We start from the raw sequence: 20,319 nt of genomic DNA, 5'->3' as shown, positions 1-20,319 counted from the left end.
TTATCATGGTATCAGAGCTGGTTATCCGCTAAGTCTAGGTATATTAGTGTGTTTGTATATTGCTATTTCTCATTTGGAGTATGGTTAGTTGAAGAGCACACTCATTATCATTAGGGAGAGTACTATGTGAGATGATGCCCTTATGTTGAACCATTTGAAGATTAGAGCTGCCTCCTATGGAAGAAGCAACTGCATACTTCAACAGATTTCAACAAAATGGAGATTTCAATTACCGTGTCATCATCAACGAAGTTACCAAGTAAGGAGTTATTGTCCCAGTGCTACAGTATTTTGTTGTTCTAGAATACTCAATCGACAAAGCATGTGTATGTCTTCATGAAAGAAAGACATAGTTTTGGGTGCACAAATGGGGGTGCACATGGAAGGCTTGGGAAGCAAGTGTGGAGGGAATTCCCTTGAGTCCCTATGTCATATGCAATAATAAAAGGAGTCCAGTTCTCCAATCATAATAACATCGATTGCCATTCGTGTGGGCTAGATAGCCATGGGTACTTTGTTCAAGGATGCCCTTCGTTTTATGGAGATCCTTTTACATGCAGATCGTGTAAAACACACATCAAGATTGTTGGGATGTGTCAAAGATGTGTTTAACACTTGTGCTGGTGATTGAGAAGGGAAAGAGTTAATGAAAGTGTTAAGACTCTGTGTATTCCATGGGTGTCAGGATTTTAAGGGAAGACGATTCTTTTTAAAATCAAAAGAGCTTCTAGAGATGTTGAAGAATGGAGTTGATGACAGTACGACATGCAAGAAAATGCAATGTTTCTTTTCTTAGACATTAAAGAATATGAAGAGAGAATCCCTAAGAAGTGGCAGTGGAATCTGTTGGTCAATGAAGATGTGTTGGAGGAGATTAAGTTGGAGGCTCCATTGCTATAGTTCAAGGAGGCCAGAGGGTGGTTGAGGAGGGATATCAAGGTTTGGAAGGTTGGTAGAGTCGCATCCATTAAGTTGTTCCACAACGTCAATGCTGGCCACCTTATCATCTTCAACACTTTTGGACAAAGTCACTAGAAATGCTGGATTTCATTGGAATGTGCTTTTATTATATTATTTTGTGTGTGTGATTATTGCTTGTCTATTAAAGGCGTACCACATGATCTTACATGGAGAGTACTAGTTGTGGATTGTAATGTACTCATGTGTACGTATTTTTGGGGCCCATTTGACTTGGTGATTTTTAGCATCTATATTTAATGTTGAAAAGTGGAAAAATACTTGGAGGACATAAAATATTAAACAAATTGAGTAATTTTAGAGATGTCGATTTTTAGTCTTTTTGGGACTTTTTATGCTTGTTTTGTGCTGACATTTGTAAGTGATTTCTATTCTATACTTAACCATGTTAGATAATGTATAAGAGGGTCATAGTGAGTAGTTTAGACTAAAGGAAACTCATATGGGGGTTTACATAGTAAATATAACCACAACGGGCACCAGAAATAGGGCCCGGACACCAAATTGACTCTTAATTTTCAATAACGGCTTCGCATGAGGGGTAGATAATTTTATTTGTTAGAGAGAAGTATTAAAGAAAGTTAGATCATCACAAGAGTAACAAAGTCCGTATTCGGACCATTTGGAGATTCCGTAAGGTTTGGTCGGTATTCGCGAAACGAATCCGGCACCACTTTCTAGTGTTATTAAAAAAAACATATCATCTCTATTTTGGTCAAAGATCATGCATTTAGAAAGGGTACAAAATAGAGATGCTACATTTTTTTTTCACTAGAAAGTGATTTCGCAAATACTGGCCAAACCATGCAAAATCTCCAAATGATCCGAATATGGACTTTGTTTCTCTTTTGATGATCTAAATTTCTTTAATGCTTCTCTCTAATAAATAGAAGCCGTTACTAAAAATTAAGGGTCAATTTGGTATCCGGACCCTATTTTTCGGACACCCGTGTGGCTATATTTACTACGTAAACCCCCATATGAGTTTCATTTAGTCTAAACTACTCACTATGACCCTCTTATACATTATCTAACATGGTTAAGTATAGAATAGAAATCACTTACAAATGTCAGCACAAAACAAGCATAAAAAACCCAAAAAAAAGACCAAAATTGACATCTCTAAAATTACTCAATTTATTTAATATTTTATGTCCTCCAAGTATTTTTTCACCTTTCAACATTAAAAGTAGATGCTAAAAATAACCAAGTAAAATGGGCCCCAAAAAATACATACACATGAGTACGTTACATGGATTAAGTGTTTACACAAGCTAGAGTGGTCGAATGAGCTCTAGGACCTAATTTTTAACTTTGACTATCCAAGAGTGTAAACCCTAGAAGCCACACATAAAAGGCAAAATGTAACTCTCACCACTCATTCTCTTATGCATAATCTAAGTGACTGCTCTTTTCCTCTCCTCCTTTGCTTATCTCTTGTGTGTGTTGAGCTCCTATGTAATTCATTATGTGAGTTAGTGTGTGTGTGAGAGAGAGAGAGAGAGAGAGAGAGAGAGTGAGAGTCGAGCTTCTATTAGAGTGTGGCAGTGATGATGGAGTGGATCTCTTGGGTGCTCCTGGGCGATGACGTTACCTACAAGAATCCCACGCGACCTGCATTCACGAGGTGAGTGACACACCCCGACCTTACATTTGTGTGCTGGTCTAGGACTTGTTGGTTTCTTGATTGAGCTTTTGTGCTCCCAACTGCATAAGGGCAAAGATCCCATAGCATGTGGTTACACCTTGCACCCTTCCCATGGTGTTAAGGCCACCCATAATAAGTGGTATTAAGGCCACCCATAATAAGTGGTGCCGCCACCTACCAGAAATAGCCTCACCGCATAGCCACAATGCATTTTGAATGCTTGTAAATGGTTTAATTTCATGAGATTTCTGTTTTCGGTTCAAGAATGAAGTAGAGAGGAAACCCACAAATGGTATATTTTTCTCCATTGTGATTACTTTCTATAATTTCTACAATTACTGGTGTAATTTATATTTAGCTTAGAGAATGAATGTTTTTTAATTTCGGATGTTTTAATTTCTGCATATTTTTTTCATTTCATACATTCAACAAAAGATAAGGAATAGTAAATTAGGCTAGAAAATGATTCAATTGGGATAAACAAACCTCAAAATTAAGTTTCGGGCATATAATTTATCCTAATTTCAACTCATACGGAGAAATTGGAGGAAAAACAATAATTTAGGATAAATTTACAAACCAGATTAAGTTCTATGTTTTGTCCCTTTTCTATGTTTTTACATTAGTGCTTATAATGTAGAAGCTTAATCTCCTTGTAATTTGGGTCACTAGTTATTAGCCTTTATTTGTTGACTGCATTTAATGTGTAGGTCATAAGTCAAAGGAGAAATTGAGAAAATAAAAAAATAAAAAAAGCTAACACCCGAAAAAAAGGGTAACACCCCCTGTGAGCTCGACGGATCCTAATTTTGTAGTATCACCTAGCTATACCATGGATCCACCCACATCTTTTGTCCCACAAGGCCATGTAAGGACTTAAGAGTACACTAGCACAAGCTTCACATTCTTAGATCCAAGAGCTATCCCTACCCAAGACACTCATAGCGCATGGCCTGATCGAGTGGTAACTAACACATCATGTTACCTCTGAGCCATAGGCCTACTAGCATGGTAGAAGCCACCTCCACTTTCCATACAATCCTCTTGCACACCTCGCACATCTACTATGACCATTATGAGAGGATCATTAACCTTACATCCACCATTCGCCACATCTCATTCTAGCGTACATAGTGTGCTACCAACTCTTGTTTATGAGACCGACTACACTTAATGCCCACATGCTTGTGCAGCACCACCTATTGGGGAGCACCAGTAGGACACACACCTTATGCTGCACATCCAGCTTCACCTGGATTATACTAATGTATCCACATGCACTGCCCGTGTTGCACTTGTCGTGCCAGCACCAACTCCACCCAGAGACCTAGCTTCTTTGCACAAGACCTAGGAAGAGTGTTAGCTAAGAGCATAGCGCTTGTTATGAGAGATGGGAGTCGACATAGCTATGGAAAGGCTACCCAAATAGCCAAGCTAACTTATAGATTTATTGGAGATGTTGATCTTACATTAGGCAAAATATGGACTCTCATTTTTGCCCCTTAAGGATTTTCACACCTTCTCTCTCTAGAGAAATGGGCTCATGGTGAAATTTTTGCAAATCAACTCAAAAGTGAGCTGAGTTTGGACATTTGGAATCTACTCTTCGAGACCTTTCCAATGATATATAGCATGATAAGCAATTTTGAATATTCAAGAAGTCTCCAAATTGGTGATGACATGGCATGTAACATTTGGAATCTACTCTTCCAGACCTTTTCAATGATATATAGCATGAGCGAAGTTTGGACATTTGGAATCTACTCTTCAAGACCTTTCCAATGATATATAGCATGAGCGAAGTTTGGACCTTTCCAATGATATATAGCATGAGCAAAGTTTAGACATTTGGAATCTACTCTTCGAGACCTTTCCAATGATATATAGCATGATAAGAAATTTTGAATATTCATTCAGGAAGTCTCTAAATTGGTGATGACATGGCATGTTACATTTCGAATATTCAAGAAGTCCCTAAATTGGTGATGATGTGGCATGTAACATGCCATGTCATCACCAATTTAGGGATTTCTTGAATATTCATCGAAATTTCTTATCATGCTATATATCATTGGAAAGGTCTCGAAGAGTAGATTCCAAATGTCCAAACTCCGCTCACTTTTGAGTTGATTTACAAAAAATTCACCATGAGCCCATTTCTCTAGAGAGAGGAGGTGTGGTAATCCTTAAGGGGCAAAAATGAGAGTCCATATTTCACCTAATGGGAGACATCTGGAGGTGTTTGATCAAGTGTGTGAGGCTCTAGGAGAACAAAATGAGGTTGCCAAGACCAATGCCTTTAGTCTAACATTAGATGGTAAGGCTGGGGATTAGTACATAACTCCTAGGGTCGAGGAACACTTGAACTTCACTGCCCTTAAGAGATTGTTCTTGAAGTAATTTTTGCGTGAAGGAGTCTTATGGGGTGTAGCTTCATATAGCTACACAAAGTAGATAGAGAAGAAGAGAAGTCCATACAAGATTTCATTAGCCGGATCAAGAATTTCAATTCTTATTGCCTTTCGCATGAACGTTATTCGAATAATCAATTGCTTGATAGATTCATCCCCACAAACTCAAACATGAAGAAATCTGTAATGGCTTAGTCATTAGAGGGATCACTACATGATGGGATGAAATCACAACAAATGTCATCCAATTAAAAGATAATCTCATGGTCAAGGGAGCCATAGCATCAGATTCTAAATTTGTTGCTTCCTTTGTCACAGGACATAGCACTTCTATTGTCAAACCCATTACTCAAGATAACACTTTAGCATAAATGAATTTCACAGACTTCATGAAAGCACTCCAACAAGAAATGAAGGCAAATAAAGCCCTTGAAAATGTGCATATGTACCTAAGGAGAGAGATTCAATGGTGCTCAGTCTACCGACAAGGGCATTCGACCAATGAGTGTCCAGTCCTAAGGGCACTCTATAATGGTAAATATACTTTTTATGGACGTTATGGTTATGAGGCTTCATAATGTCGCATGCAGTTTATAAATCCTTGCTAATGATTCTAGACCTTAGTAGTTGGCTTTTCCAATTCCATCACAGCCGCAAGCTATAATGCCCATTGCAACACCAATGTTGAGCAAACGGCACATCAACCTATTGTAAAGGGGATTTACAATGCACAAAATGTGTCGTTATCTCCTCACACCAGCTTCAGGACCTCAACCTCCACCTCTACAAGGATTACACCATTAAACTAAATAAGTTTTAAGGAATATTTTGAGTGTCGAGAGGACGAGGTTCACTTGGACAGTGCATCACATGTCATTGAGGACTCCACATAGCTCTATACAGACTACTATGCAATCGATGCTGCAAGAGGTAGAGTCAAACCAGTATACCAGCTAGTTGTGGTAGGAAGAGACTCTATCATCTCAAGAGAATGCCTCTTCAATGCTATCATTGTCAGGGACCACACCGAGTCTCTAAGTGACTCACAGTCACCCAAGCTACATTTTTTAGCATGCCACTTGCAATCTTTGTAATCATTGTGGCATAGATCATTGGATCAAAGATATCCCAATGAATTTTTATGGTTACAAATCAGTAGAATGGTCCTACCATCACACCTTTCAATATGGTTAGAGTGGGTGGTCAAACTCGGGGATCAATTTTGAGAATCTCTAACCCACTTGTGAACGCAATAACGAGACTCATAGCTCAAAACACACCTATTGTGGAAAAGAAAATAGAAAACCAGGCTATTTCGCAGGATGGGAAAAGAAGAGAGGCCATAGAATAAATAAATGCATAAACAGGAGCAAAACTGAGAAAAAGGAATGCATGAACTTGGGAACCTCGGACGAGTTACATGAATGATATTGATGAGGATTTCGATTCAAAAGACACACAGGCCAGTTCTGAGCAAACTAGAGATACTAAAAAAAAACCAAGGAGACCAAAAAGAAAAGGATGCAAGCCATCAAGAAACCAAACAAAGAGAAACTTGGTTCATACCCTGACCCTATAAGAGAATTGGAACAACTTCATAAGCTCTGGGATATGGTCACACATACTCAAGAGGAGATAGAACCAATATTAAAACAAGTAAATATCTCTGACACTGTTCATCCAAACAACCACAACCTAAAGCCTGTCTTGCAGCCCACAAACCATTGGATATACCTAGTGTCATCCTTGAGGTTAATGAGAACTCACCTGTCCCAAGCATGGATTCTGAACTCTTAAGGAGAATGTTTGTGTATGAGAACCTTGAACCCATTAAGGAGGTGGAGATTCCAATCTCACCAATATTGAATATCCCTAAGTTGATTAGTTTCATGCCTTCAAAAATTGAGACCACAATTACTGCATGTCTATGTGGAGACCCTAAACTCTTTGTTACATTGAAAGCTTTGCTTAATATAGGGAACTTAATACCGCCCCTTTGCAGACATGCGTAAACAACATCCTTCCTATGAGACTATAGCAGAGCTTCAAATGGATGAGGACAACACCAAGTCTATGGTCTAGGCACCGTTCGATCCCACACTTCCACATCTGATCCCTGGCAGGATTGACCACATAACGGTGATCACTTGCCACCATGGGTAGCCGGAGTCTCTGCACCAAACATGAAAAAATAAATTGTGAGTAGAGATGTTGTTAAACAAAATCCACACCGGATGGCCGCCTATAGATCCCTCAACACAATGACTTAGAATTTGGATCAAAAAGAGTTCGGCCGAAGCCTGAGTTGAGTTTACATCACAAAATCCATGGGGGACATCACCCCGGAATGAACATAAGACTAATAATCTAACATCATCGTCTCAGTCTTATCAAAAAAACACGATATTCCCAAGATCACATCCACCCTGTCACGGTTCCCATAAGACTAATAATCTACCTTGGTCGTCTCAGTCTTATCAAAAAACCAGGACGTTCCTAAGATCACATCCACCCTGTCAAGGTTCATGATGTGGAAGTTCAAAGCCTCCCAGTAGTCCATAATCTGGACCTCCAGCCTAGGCACCATTCAATCCCACGCTTCCACATCTGTACCCTTGGCAAGGTTGACCACATAACAGTGGTCACTTGCCACCGTGGGAGCCAGAGTGTGCACCAAACATGAAGAAATAAAATTGTGAGTAGAACCGTTGTCAAACAAAATTCGCACCTGATGGCAGCCTATAGATCCCTCAGCTCGGAGGAGATCATGTGGACCAAAGCCAAACTCACTAATTTGACAACCCTGACAATTACTACTATCCAGATGATGAATTTCAACAAAAGAGATCAAAGAGTTACCTTGTAGTTCCGTAATGTGTACCGAGGTCTTACCCCTAGAAGATTTCTTCTTCGGACAATCCATGTAGTGATGGTTGGGTTGGTTGCACTCGAAGCATAGGTTGTCCTCCCAAGCCTTTTCCACCTATTCCTCGGTAAGTAGCACGGACCTTCACTTGTCTCTAGAGTGCTTTTTGGGGTTGCATCAAAACGACTGACCCTCTTGGGATGCTACAACATGCCCTCACTTCTTGTCTTTAGAGGATTTTTGGTTCTTGCATGAGGAGTCATGTGCAGGCTCACCACCTCTTTTGACTACAAGGGTAACGAGAAAGGTTCCAAATGGAAGGAAACCTGCCGACAAGGAGGATTATTAGCCGCAGCATGGGGAGCCTGGGAGCATAGTTCCACCATATGTCTCTGTAAATCAAGCACAGTGGAATACACAGTCCACAAAAGGAGTTGCAGAAGGTTGAGGAGCAGATTAAGGCTGTCCAGATGGCAGAGGAGGAGGCTGCACATAGCCCATATATTGGTGATATGGCTGTGAATAATAAAAGCCAATTTTGGAATAAAGTCCAGTATAAGTACGTTTTTTAGAAACGCCCAAAATACCATAAATTTTTTTGGATGGCTTGTAAGCCCTGTAGTGCCCCCATGCCTCCAGCCATATTTAGCTGTACTGTTTGCTCCATAGACACACACGTGAGGGCCTCCGCTATACACCAGGCCTCCATGCCTGGGTATGTCAAGCAAACAACACTGTTCGGCAGCCAGAAAGCATGCCCAGCATGCTACAGTTCACAGCCTCTCCACTTTCGATCTGTGCACCTTATATAGTCAAGCCTCACACATACATGTGTTAGGGTTTCCCCCCTCCACTCAGTCATCTGCTCAATCCAAGGTAATGCTGTTCACAGCCATATACAGCAAAAGCGTGCAGTAGAGTCCCAAACAAAAGCATGAACTCCCGCACACGACCAAAATCGCCAGAACTCAACCAACTCTCTGTATAATGCAGCTGACAGTCTCAAAACCTCATGTGCATAAAAAAACCTAGGGTTTCACCCTCAAACGCATGCATACAAGAACTGTCAAGAAACAAGTAAACATGACAAAAAGCTCTTGCTTTTTCCATAAATATGGAACAATTTCAAGAACCCTCTGAGCATACCTAACCATAGCATCTTCCCCGTTCACCTCTTACTCTGCTTGTCTTCCGTCATACCACGGGGCCTTGGAAGACAAAAGGCAGTCCACAGATTAAATCCATTGTGCAAAAAGCAGTCCACAGATTAGATCCACACAATGGATTTTCTCCTCTCATTCTGGAGTGTGTCCCACTTAATTCCAAAGAATCTCGCTCTAATACCAATGTAAAGCCCCAGGCTAACAGATTCTGCGATTAAGGATAAGAAAAAAGGACACTAAATTCCAAAGAATCTCGCTCTGATACCAATGTAAAGCCCCAGCCTAACAGAGCCTACAATTAAGTGTCTCGCTCTGATACCAATGTAAAGCCCCAGCCTAACAGTGTCGTGACATCGGAATTATCGGGAGCCTAAAGAGCCCGATCGTCCAGGCAAGGCACGGGCGGGTTCAGGGGAGCCAAGACACCGGTTACAAACTCTAGGGTGTCCGGGCACGTGTGAAGAGCACTTTTGCTATTAAAAGAGTGGGGTCTTGATATGGGTGTGCTTTTGGAATGGTTGGGTGAAGGAGGAGGAGCTCTCAGCACTCTAGTCTCAAGAAGAAGGTCGCCTAGCTATGGATGACCCTACACTGGTATCAGAGCTTGAATCCTCAACACATTTAACACTAATAATCGTGGAGGAGTCCACCCGTGTGTCTGCGCATAAACCAGCCACCATCATTGTTGCTATCGTTGCAATGAAAAAAAAGCATCGTCAAGCAAGCCGACTCCCACAGCATCAGCAAGAAGGCCGACTATTATTGTTGGCAGGCAGTCCATAGCCTGTGGAACCCGACGCCGCCAAGCACAGCCAACTTTAATCGGCTAACATACGCATCAGCACAGCCAGCCAGCCACACACCGGCACTACACTGTGGCCTTTGTAGCTAACCAGACGACCCAGCCATCACCAAATGTCGCCAGTTGGAGTCAACACACGACAGAATTCAAACAAAAACGTTTTCTTCATCGTTCGGTTGAAGGCCTTGGAGCTGCCGCGTTGCAGAGAGCAGAAATTTCTCTTTTTTTTTATTATTTTTAAAGAAAGGAGAAATTTCAAAGGTTTTTAACCTTTGGAGGCTGTTCTCAAGGACGAATTGCCAAGTGAAGATTTGAGGTTGTTTTTACGACGATCGAGAGGTGTTTTACCACGATAACTCTCAGCTTTTCATATTGCACCGGTGAATTCGCTTCGAGCTAACAATCCGGTTGCTTTCCTAGAGCTTGGACTTGAGGTTGGTGCTTATGTTTATTCTCTTGCATCGCATTTAGAGGGTTCACATGGAGTCTAATAACCCTAATGAATCTATAAGTGGAGATCCTAGTCGTTTGTCGGACACGGAGAAGGCAGCGACCGATCCTGATGTCACGATGACCGACGATGATCTTCTTGATATTTGCTCAGCACTAAACAGTGAGTCCCGTACTTTGGACATTTGAGGCCAAGTACAATAAGATTCTCCTCTTTCTTCAGGAGTTAAAGGATAACATGCAAGCTTCTACCACCGTGAGTGCTTCAATGGAAGGGATGCTAGTGGCTCCCGCCCGAGGGGGCAGCATGAATGTTGGTACATCTCACTCTAGAGATTTTGTTGCTATTCTAAAAGATCTGAAACCTCCGACCTTTAATGGGGAGGAGAAGGAACGCAATAAGGATGCAGTCAACACTTTTTTATAAAAATGGTAGGATTTGCATCGATTGCAAGAATTTCTTCCTAAGAATGAGATGAATCGTAATTGGGAAGCATGGAATAACTGTGAGATGAGAAATCTCACATTGACTCAATATATCTCCAATTATGGAGAAACCATTCTCAAGTTGAAAGGAATGGATGACTTTCAGATAATTTGTAGATTTATTTGCGGATTAGACTCGGACTATAAGAATCAAGTTAAACAAAATGAGCTGAAAACTTTAGAAGAAGCAATTAAGTTTGCTCAAATTTTGGACGATACTGTCAAAAAGAAAAAACGTGTGCAGAATGCACAATGGACATCTAGTGTGTCTAAGGGTTCCAAGCATCAAGGTCCAAAAAAAAGAAAGGGACCTAACCAAAAGAATGACCAATCTAAGAAGTCTAAAGGATCACAAAAATTTCTGAAGTATGAAGATTTTGAAAGAGCTAAAAAAGAAAATTTATGTTTTCACTACATGGAAAAGGGTCATAGTAAACTACAGTGTCCTGAGCTAAAAGAAAATGAGAAGAACCAGCGTGATCAAAGTAAAGAAAAGCAAGTTCATACAATTCAAGTGCTCCCTCTAGAAACTTTTCGTAAGTTTAAAGAGGTTCAAGTTTATCATGCTGATTCTACTCATGTGTGTTGTGTCACGTCATCGATGTGGTTACCAACATTTGGACCACATGCTTTGGTTCAAATGTATGGTCACAAGATACGAGTTATGATTGATGATAGTGCCACGTACAATTTCTTGAACTATACTTTAGTCAAGAAATTAAAGTTCCCACAAAGTCCAAGTGATCATTAGTATGTGGTTTCTTTGATTAACGGCTGTGATAAAGATGTCTGGGATACAATAGTTCGTGATGTTCTATTAGTCATTCAAGGTCATGAGATGCATTTGGATTTTCAAGTTATGCATATCACTCAAGCGGATGTATTCTAGGTCATGAGTGGTTATATAACATTGGTCCATCTTTGTTTAGAAGTTATTTGCATAATTTTTTTGAGTTTGAAGTAGATGGTAAGAAAGTGCGCTTGCAAGGTGAACATGATGTACCCTCCTCACCTCTTATATGCTCTATGGAACTCAATCACCTTGTACGAGCTAATGAAGTAGAAAACATCTTTTTGTGCTACATGTTTCTTGATGATGTCATTTCTTTTTTTGCATGTGAAAACATAAGTGGTTTGAGTTAGCATAGTGTTAACATGACTTCTTTTCAATCAAAGCATGTTAACAATAAAAAAGTTAATGAATCATTAAAGCAATTGTTACAACAATTTAAAGATGTGCCTCCAAATGAATTACCGGAAGGATTACCTCCTCTACACAATGTTGAGCATCCAATTAAAGTAATACTTGGCTCAAAGCCAGTAAGTAAGCCTCCTTATGGGCTCAGTTTTAAGGAAGCACAAGAAGTAGAACGACAGTTAAAGGAATAGCTTAAAAGTGGATTGGGCTTCACCGATTCAATTGGTGAAGAAAAAAGATGGATCTATGCGGTTATGTGTAGACTACCGTGGTTTGAATCAAATCACGATTAAGAATAAATACCCTTTGCCAACGAATAGATGAGTTGTTTAATCAACTCCAAGGAGCAAAGTACTTTACGAAAATCGGTTTACGATCCGGATATCATCAAGTGAGAATTCAAGAAGCGTATGTCTAAAAGACTGCTTTTCGAACTAAGTTTGGTCACTATGGGTTTTTAGTCATGCCCAGTGGTTTCACTAATGCTCCAGCCACATTCATGACACTCATGAATAGTGTCTTGAAACCTTATTTAGAAAAATTTGACGTGGTTTTCCTATATAATATCTTGATCTATAGTCACACTAAGAAAGAATATGTCAAACACTTACGGCAAGTATTTGAGTTACTTAGGAAGCATTCACTTTATACCAAAGACAGTATGTGAATTCCTCGTCAAAGAAATTCAACACTTAGGCCACATAATATCAGAAGATGGCATTCGTATGGATCCAACGAAAGTTAAAGCCATATTAAAATGGCCACATCCCACCAACTTAGAAGAATTATAAATTTTTCTTGGTTTGTCTAGATTCTATAGAAAGTATGCTCGAGATTATGCTAAGATAGCTGTTCCGATGATGGATCAGCTTAAAGGAAAGGAAAAGACCTTCGTTTGGGGGGATTCCAAGCAAAGAAGGTAAGGTAGCTATAGCTATAGCTCCCATTCTCCAAGTTGTTGCTCCCATTCTCCAAGTCGTTGATCCGAATTAACCCTTTTGTGGTAGAGACGGATGCTAGTAATCATACAGTAGGAGGAGTCCTCTTACAAGGGGAGAAACCTATTGCTTTTAAATGTAAACAGTTAGACACAGCTCAACAAAATTATTCAGCTTATGAAAGGGAGTTATATGCCTTAAAGAAGTGGAGGCATTATTTATATGGTGCCAGATTTGAGATAGTCTTTGATCATGAGAGTATCCAATATATGTATATACCTAGATGAATCCAGGAACATGCCCAAATTCACCTTTTAGGAACATGCATGTTATATACTCATGGTAGTCAACCCACAAGACTATATAACTATCAACTCCATTATGCATAGTATGGACTAGATACTACGACATCCCCACTAACATCATCAATGCACAATAGTGGGTGTAGAACTCTGTATCAAGATATGCTCTCACACACGCACTCCACACACACACACATAAGAGTATATATTCACACAAAGCCTTTCGTACACTGAGTTTTTGTCAAACCTCCGGAGATGCAGGGCGGACTCAGCCATAATGAAGACTAGCACTAAGGGAAGTAGCAAATAGAAAGAATTAGAATAGCAAATAAGTAGTTGATAGGAAAAATGTCAAAAAGAGTTGAAAGGATGCAAAGCTCAATAGGCAGAGTTGCTCCACGATTTTGACTTTCAATTGAAATATAGAAAAGGACATTACAATGTGGTAGCCAATTCATTGAATCATATACCCATGGTTAACGAGTTGAGTTTTACTCAAAATCAAGAGTGATTTTTTGGAATCACTTAAGGGGAAGTGCATTGATGATCCACATTATGCCCATGTGTGGAGTGTCATAGAGAAGAGGAATCCCTTGACTATAAATAAAGATAGCCCCGTTAACGAGACAGACATTTCCACTAGCGGTAAGTCTCGAGAGATGTCTCAAGGAGACAAATCACTTACAAGTGATGGAAGAAATTGTTGGAAGAATTTTTCCATCGATAATGGTTACCTACTTTACAAAGGTAGAGTATGTATACCTTCGGACTCGAACATTAGGCACTGAATTTTATATGAATTTCATGATAGTTCATCTTGGAATAATACGAAAGATATATGCACTAGTTAAGAGACAATTTTATTGGTCTGGCTAACCAAGACTATGTCTTAAATTGCCAAAAGTGCCAGGTCAATAAAGCAGAACGCCTAAAGGTAGGTGGTTTATCAAGTCCACTAGAGATCCCAAATGGCAAGTGGAAGAGTATCTCAATGGACTTTATAGTTGGATTACATAAAACAAACAGAGGCCACGATTCGGTTTGGGTGGTCGTAGATAGGTTGACTAAAATGTGTCGGTTTATTCCGACCAAAATGTACCGTACTGTACGGATCCGTACGTACATACGACAGCAACCTCTGTGTGACTACGCCTGAGTTAGCAAGGCTATTCATTGAAAATATCTATCGACTATATGGCTTACCTGCCAATATAGTTAGTGATAGAGATACAAAGTTTAACAATCATTTTTGGAGTGTTGTGTTCAAGAGATTGGACACCATGCTAAGTATGAGTACGGCTGATCATCCTCAAAGTGATGGTCAAACCAAGAGAGTCAACCAAGCCTTGGAAGATATTCTACAAGCATATGTGAGCAAAAAACAAACCAATTGGGAAGAATATTTAACTATATTGGAGTTTGCTTATAATAGTGCAAAATATTCATCAATGAGATTTGTTCATTTATGTTGATGTATGGTTTTCAACAGCGAGCTCCAGTGGCCGTTGGACTCGAGAAAGAAAAGATACATAAGGTTAAAGATTTTCTTCAAGTTCTCCAAGTGATGACGAAAATCGTGAAAGATAATGTTAAGAGAGCACAGGACCATGCTAAACATTATGCAGACAAAGATCGTAGACAAATCATCTTTAAGGAAGGTGATAAAGTGTTTTTAAAGGTTTTCGCACACTCTGAATCTTTGAAAACGAGGAGAATTCCGAAGCTATCTCCAAGGCATTGATGTCCATTTACAATACTTAAAAAAGTAGATAGTGTTGCTTATAAGTTAGCTTTACCAGAAAGCTCTAAACTTCATCCAGTTTTTCACGTCAATAGACTGAAAAAGAAGTTGGGTGGTGATGACGATAATCTCGTCGGTCAAGAGATCCTAGTAGAACTTATTTAACCCCCATCCTTACCACTTGAACCAGAAAAAGTCTTGGATTTCCAAGAGAAAAGAACTGGACACTCTGTACGACATGAGTGTTTAGTCAAGTGGAAGGATAGACCAGAAGAAGGTTCTACCTAGGAAAAGGTAAGCACACTCAAAAAGAGGTTCCCGAATTTCGTTTTTTCGAGGACGAAAACTCCTCTTAAGGGAGGAGTAATGTCATGACATCGAAATTATCAGGAGCCTAGAGAGCTCGACTGTCCGGGCAAAGGCAAGGGCGGGGTTCAAGGGAGCCAAGAGACCGGTTACAAACTCTCTGAGTGACCGGGCACTAATAGGAGTGTCTGGACACGTGTGGAGCACTTTTGCTATTAAAAGAGTTGGGTCTTGATATAGGAACTGGGGTGTGCTTTTGGCATGGTTGGGTGGAGAAGGAGCTCTCAACATTCTAATCTCAAGAAGAAGGTCACCTAGCTGTGGGTGACCCTACATTAAGCATAAGAAAAAAGGAAACACAGATAGACACTAGTATCTGGCTCACCGCCCAACCATAGAGCTCTCCCGAGCACAGGGGGATAGTAGCATCTGAGACATGGCTCCACGTGCAAAGTCCCTGGCGTCCCGTACCACCAGTACACAGCATGGAGTAGTCTTAGGGTCTCGAGTCCAAGTCTGAAGAGCTCTCCCTCAAATTGACTCGAACAATCACTTATATAGGCCTCCTATAAACCAGGAGCCAAATATAGCACAAGTCTCGTAAAAGCTACTAACCCCTACTTCAGATGCCTAATCCGTTATACTAGGCTATGGTTAACCTAATTTAAAGGTCTTAACCCTGATTAGCCTTGGGACGTAACAGCTCTCACCCTACAATGGTTTCCACAAAGAACTGTTTTGAGCCATTATCTTCAAAGACCTCCCAAGAGTCCCCAAGGATTCGAACTCGCAAGCCCTGACAGCCCCACAAGGCGTGGACCTATCAAAATACGCAACGGAGATGATAGCAAAATCTGAGACCACAAGAGCAAGTAGAGTGCAGAAAATAAACAGCACAAGAGAAGGAGAGAGAGCGCCATGCAAAAGCTTGGTCCTTCTGTGAAAGAAAGTAGACCCACATGAATCTGGTACAGTCATCAACAAGCAGCATAAAATAGAGAGATCCTCCCACTGATGGTGTTTGCTGAGGTCCACACAAGTCAGTGTGAATCAACTCCAATGGTTTTGAAGCCCGCCTGGAAGCCTACTTTGGAAAGGATTCCCAGTAATGCTCGTATGCAAGAACTGCAACGTCCTTGCGTGCTGCGAACATCTGGCAAGCCAACCACCATCTGGTCCCGGAAAGCTCGCCTCAGTGCATCCACATTTAAGTGGCCAAAACAAAAGTGCCACAGATCTCCGACCTGAGAACCTGTCAATAGAGTGCAGAGAGCTTGTAGATAACATTCTCCACATCGCCTTCCCAAACAACCTGACCAGCCTCCCGGTCCCGTAGAGCAATTGATTGCTCCTCAAATTCCATCCGAAAGCCAGTCTTGCATACTTCATGCACTGACAGAAGATGAAAACCAAGACCAAGGACGTAAAGAACACGGGAGGCATGCTTGCCCCCCTTACCCCGTCGGGAATAATCTCCATCCGGCCCTCACTGTGTATCGGATTGGTGGAGTTGTCGCCAATGAAAATGCGACCTGACTACCATTTCAGATCCAGAAAGAAGTCACGGGACGGAGTCATGTGCCTGGAAGCACCACTGTCAAGAATCCATTCCCGGGTATCCTTTGTGATGAAGCCAACTGCCTCCTCACTCGAAGACGATGAAGCATCGGAGTCCACCATCTCTAAGTGCACAAATGCAAGAGTCTTTGCAGCTGAGGTTGAAGAATCAGCACTCTTCCCAGTCCGCTTAGGACACTTCCTCCAGTAGTGGCCTTTCTCACCACAATCATTGCAGGACTGCTCGGCCTTCAGTTTCTCTCGTTCTGTTTCCGGCTTCTTCTCAGAAGACTTCTCCGGTGAAGCCTTCCCTTTGCCCTTGTTATTTTGGCCTTTCGGCCGTTGGCCAATTAAGGCCTCCGAACCTCCACTATGAGGAGGATTCGTGAAACGTTCCTCGTGGTCTAAGACCATGGACACAAGCTCCTCCCAGGTAATGGTGCTGAACCCGCCACTAGTAATCAAAGAGGAGTAGAAAGCAAAATACTGAGCAGGCAAATGGGACAGCAAAGTAATGGCCATATCTTCTGATGATGTCTCCTTCCCAGCCTGGAGGACTTCCTGAAGGGCCTGCAACTTGTTAATGTGCTCCCGCATCGTCGACGACTTTGCAGGGTTCATAACCCGCATCTACACTTCCAAGGAAATCCTCTTCATGGGCGGTACCCTGTTATAAAGAGAAGCCAAGTGCTACCATATGCCTCTAGCCAGCGTCATATGCTTTACGTGATTGATTACGTGTGGTGTGCAGTTGAGGAAGATAAATGATCGGACCCTGGCGTTGACACGATCCCACATCTGTGCCTGTGTCTCGTGGTCCTTCTTCATTGACAGTAACTCCCCTTCCTCTGCTTCTGGCCGCAAGAACGATGAAATCAGCAAGGTCATATGACTCCATCACAGACTCTATCATCACCTTCCAGATGCCGTAATTGTTCCCGTCCAACTGACGGTCCACTGGAAACGTGAGGAGAGTTGGGATCTTCACATGCTTCTCAGCCATCTCTAACAAATCTGCCATCGTAGTAGGGATGTAACTGAAAAGGGTGGCTGGGTGGGAAAAAAAACTTTAAACCTGCAAGTGGCTGTCCAGCAACTTAGCCCACCTTCCTCTTGCTACTTCTCTTCCCGAACAGTCCCTCTAACAGTCCACCAATCAGCAACGTAACAATCCCCCTCTTGCTCAGAAAACTCCCAAGATCTTTCAAGAGCCTAGGGCTATGATACCATGTCAAAATACGCAGCGGAGATGATAACAAAATCTAAGACCACAAGAGCAAGTACAGTGCAGAAAATAGGCAGCACAAGAGAAGGAGAGAGATAGGCGTGTAACTCTTCTCTATACACAAGATCCCGCAATGAAAACAAGATACAAAGAAGTGGGGGCCATGGGGCCATTTTATATGGCTCCATGAGTGTAGTCGGCCAGTAGAAGGACAGCCGACTGCATGCTGAAGTCACCCGACCAGGATTTACTCCAGTCGGCCGGCTTGCTCTAGTCGACCAGTAGCCATCAGTCGGCCAGCACCTAGACCATCGTGCCAGGACAAGGCAGCCTCCCACACCATGGAAAAAGGAAAAAAATGGGAAAAAAATACGTGGAGTGAGGAAAAATGAGAAAACACCTATACAGAGCGGGCACACCCACAATAGAGGCCCTGGTGTCTAATAAAGATAGGAGATGACTTCTAACAGGACCCACATCCTCTGTCTGAGGCATCTCGACCCCTCCCTCGGGGCGCTCCCACGAGGAGCACCCCTCATCTAGCCATGGTCATTCAGAGCGAGAGATTCAGCAAGCTCCTGCCTCAACTCGGTGATGACCGGTCACCCACTCACGATCTCTCCAGAGCTTGGACTTGGTGGAGAGCTAGCTAACCCAGGAGGCCTCAGCATGGGGGGCCCCCTCTGCCATTTTGCCACCGATTCATTTTCGCCACTCACAGCCTCAGCATCGGCGATGTATGATATCTTATATCCCTCTTATGGCACTGGAAGGAGTTAGACATAGATCTGTATAGCATGCTTGTACTACCCCTTCAGCATATAGAGATGCATCTTGCCTTAGCACTCCATCCACATCCCCACCCCCCTTTATATTGTTTGTATATGGGCTCCACCGATCCATGATGATTCACAGTTGTATCCAGACACATGCACACTTTTTCTTTTCTTTCTTTCCCTTTTCTTTCTTTTTCTTTTCTTCCGATGACCGGAAGAACACAGTTGTATTATTTTTTGTCTCATAGGCCGACTTTGGTCTCTCATAGACGTTAATATATCTTTCTTTCTTTCTCTCTCTAGTGAGGAAAGGACCCCAACTCCAAATGTAAAGGAAGACGGCCCAGTGCTATTGCATCCGCTGTGAGGCACTCTAAGCATCCTCACGCAATGTGTGGATGATGTCTAGCCAAATAGAGTAGATCATATTCCCCTGGGGTGGGTGGATGTGCCATCAATGGCCTCTCTTCATCTGGCCCACCAGATATGCCAGGCAGTGATACTACAGCACTCTAAGCATCCTCACGCAATGTGTGGATGATGTCTAGCCAAATAGAGTAGATCATATTCCCCTGGGGTGGGTGGATGTGCCATCAATGGCCTCTCTTCATCTCGCCCACCAGATATGCCAGGCAGTGATACTACTCCCATCTCTGACAAACTCCAGTCCCTGGGGTCCACTGTGTAACCTGGTCTGGTAACGCTGGGATGGCCGAAATCCAAAAGTGGGTGAACTGAAGGGCAAGGTTGGTGCCATCCTCATAAAGAAGGGTTGTGCCCTCCATAGTCCAAGCGATAGCCCCCCCATGTTATGAATCGGAGGGTGCTCCGCTCGGAAGGAAAAGCCAGAGATCCTCCACCAAGCCTGCTGAGCCTTTGGGAAGCCCAAAGGAAATGACGCCGAGTCTCCTCAAGGGTGTTGCATGGTCTGCACAAGGCTGGTCAGCCCGCAATGGCGAGCCAGGTACCAACCACAAGAAGGCGGCTGCGGTGTGCCAAAAGCCAGAGGAAGAGAGTAAGCTTCTGAAGGTGGAAGCTGTCCCAGAGCCTTTGCCAGAAATCTGCAAGGACACCATGGAGTATGCCGTGGGCCCGCCAATGCGTTGTAGCTGCTAGATGGTATCTAGTGCCTGCCTGTAAGAGAATGTGTTGGCCCAGGCGAACCGAGTACTGGAAGAACGGGATGTCTGGAGGCTCTGGCCAGCTGGTCAGGTCCCGCCAATACCAACTCTCCCGGGTCCCATTGGGAGGCGGCTCTCCCAAAGCCAAAGTCACCAGGTCGGATCATCGGCCTTCGTGAGGGAATGGTCAATGTGCCATCAGCGGTCATGGAAGCCCACTATCCTTAGCCACTACGGGCGTGAGGGGTAATCCTCCTCTGCAGGTCTGCTTCTAGAAGAAGACGTCCATGATCCCCTACCACAAAGGGGTGTCGTCCTGTCGTCAAGAGGCACATCATGTCGCGAGAAGGA

The 20,319-nt window shown here is 42.4% G+C and overlaps 1 long non-coding RNA gene across 1 annotated transcript; it reads right to left on the bottom strand.

Moving 5' to 3' along the window:
• Positions 1-6,858: 6,858 nt before the first annotated feature.
• Positions 6,859-9,484, bottom strand: LOC147610216 (uncharacterized). Its single transcript, XR_015264034.1, has 2 exons — positions 7,897-9,484; positions 6,859-7,209 (listed from the first exon to the last, which is right to left on the bottom strand). It is a non-coding gene; the product is annotated as an uncharacterized LOC147610216 (long non-coding RNA).
• Between the last annotated feature and the right edge of the window lie 10,835 nt (positions 9,485-20,319).

This window comes from Cibotium barometz, chromosome 49 (genome assembly GCF_041138505.1).
Source record: "Cibotium barometz isolate CiBa-2024 chromosome 49, ASM4113850v1, whole genome shotgun sequence".
Taxonomy (NCBI): domain Eukaryota; kingdom Viridiplantae; phylum Streptophyta; class Polypodiopsida; order Cyatheales; family Cibotiaceae; genus Cibotium; species Cibotium barometz.
This window is presented reverse-complemented; position numbering and strand designations above follow the sequence as displayed.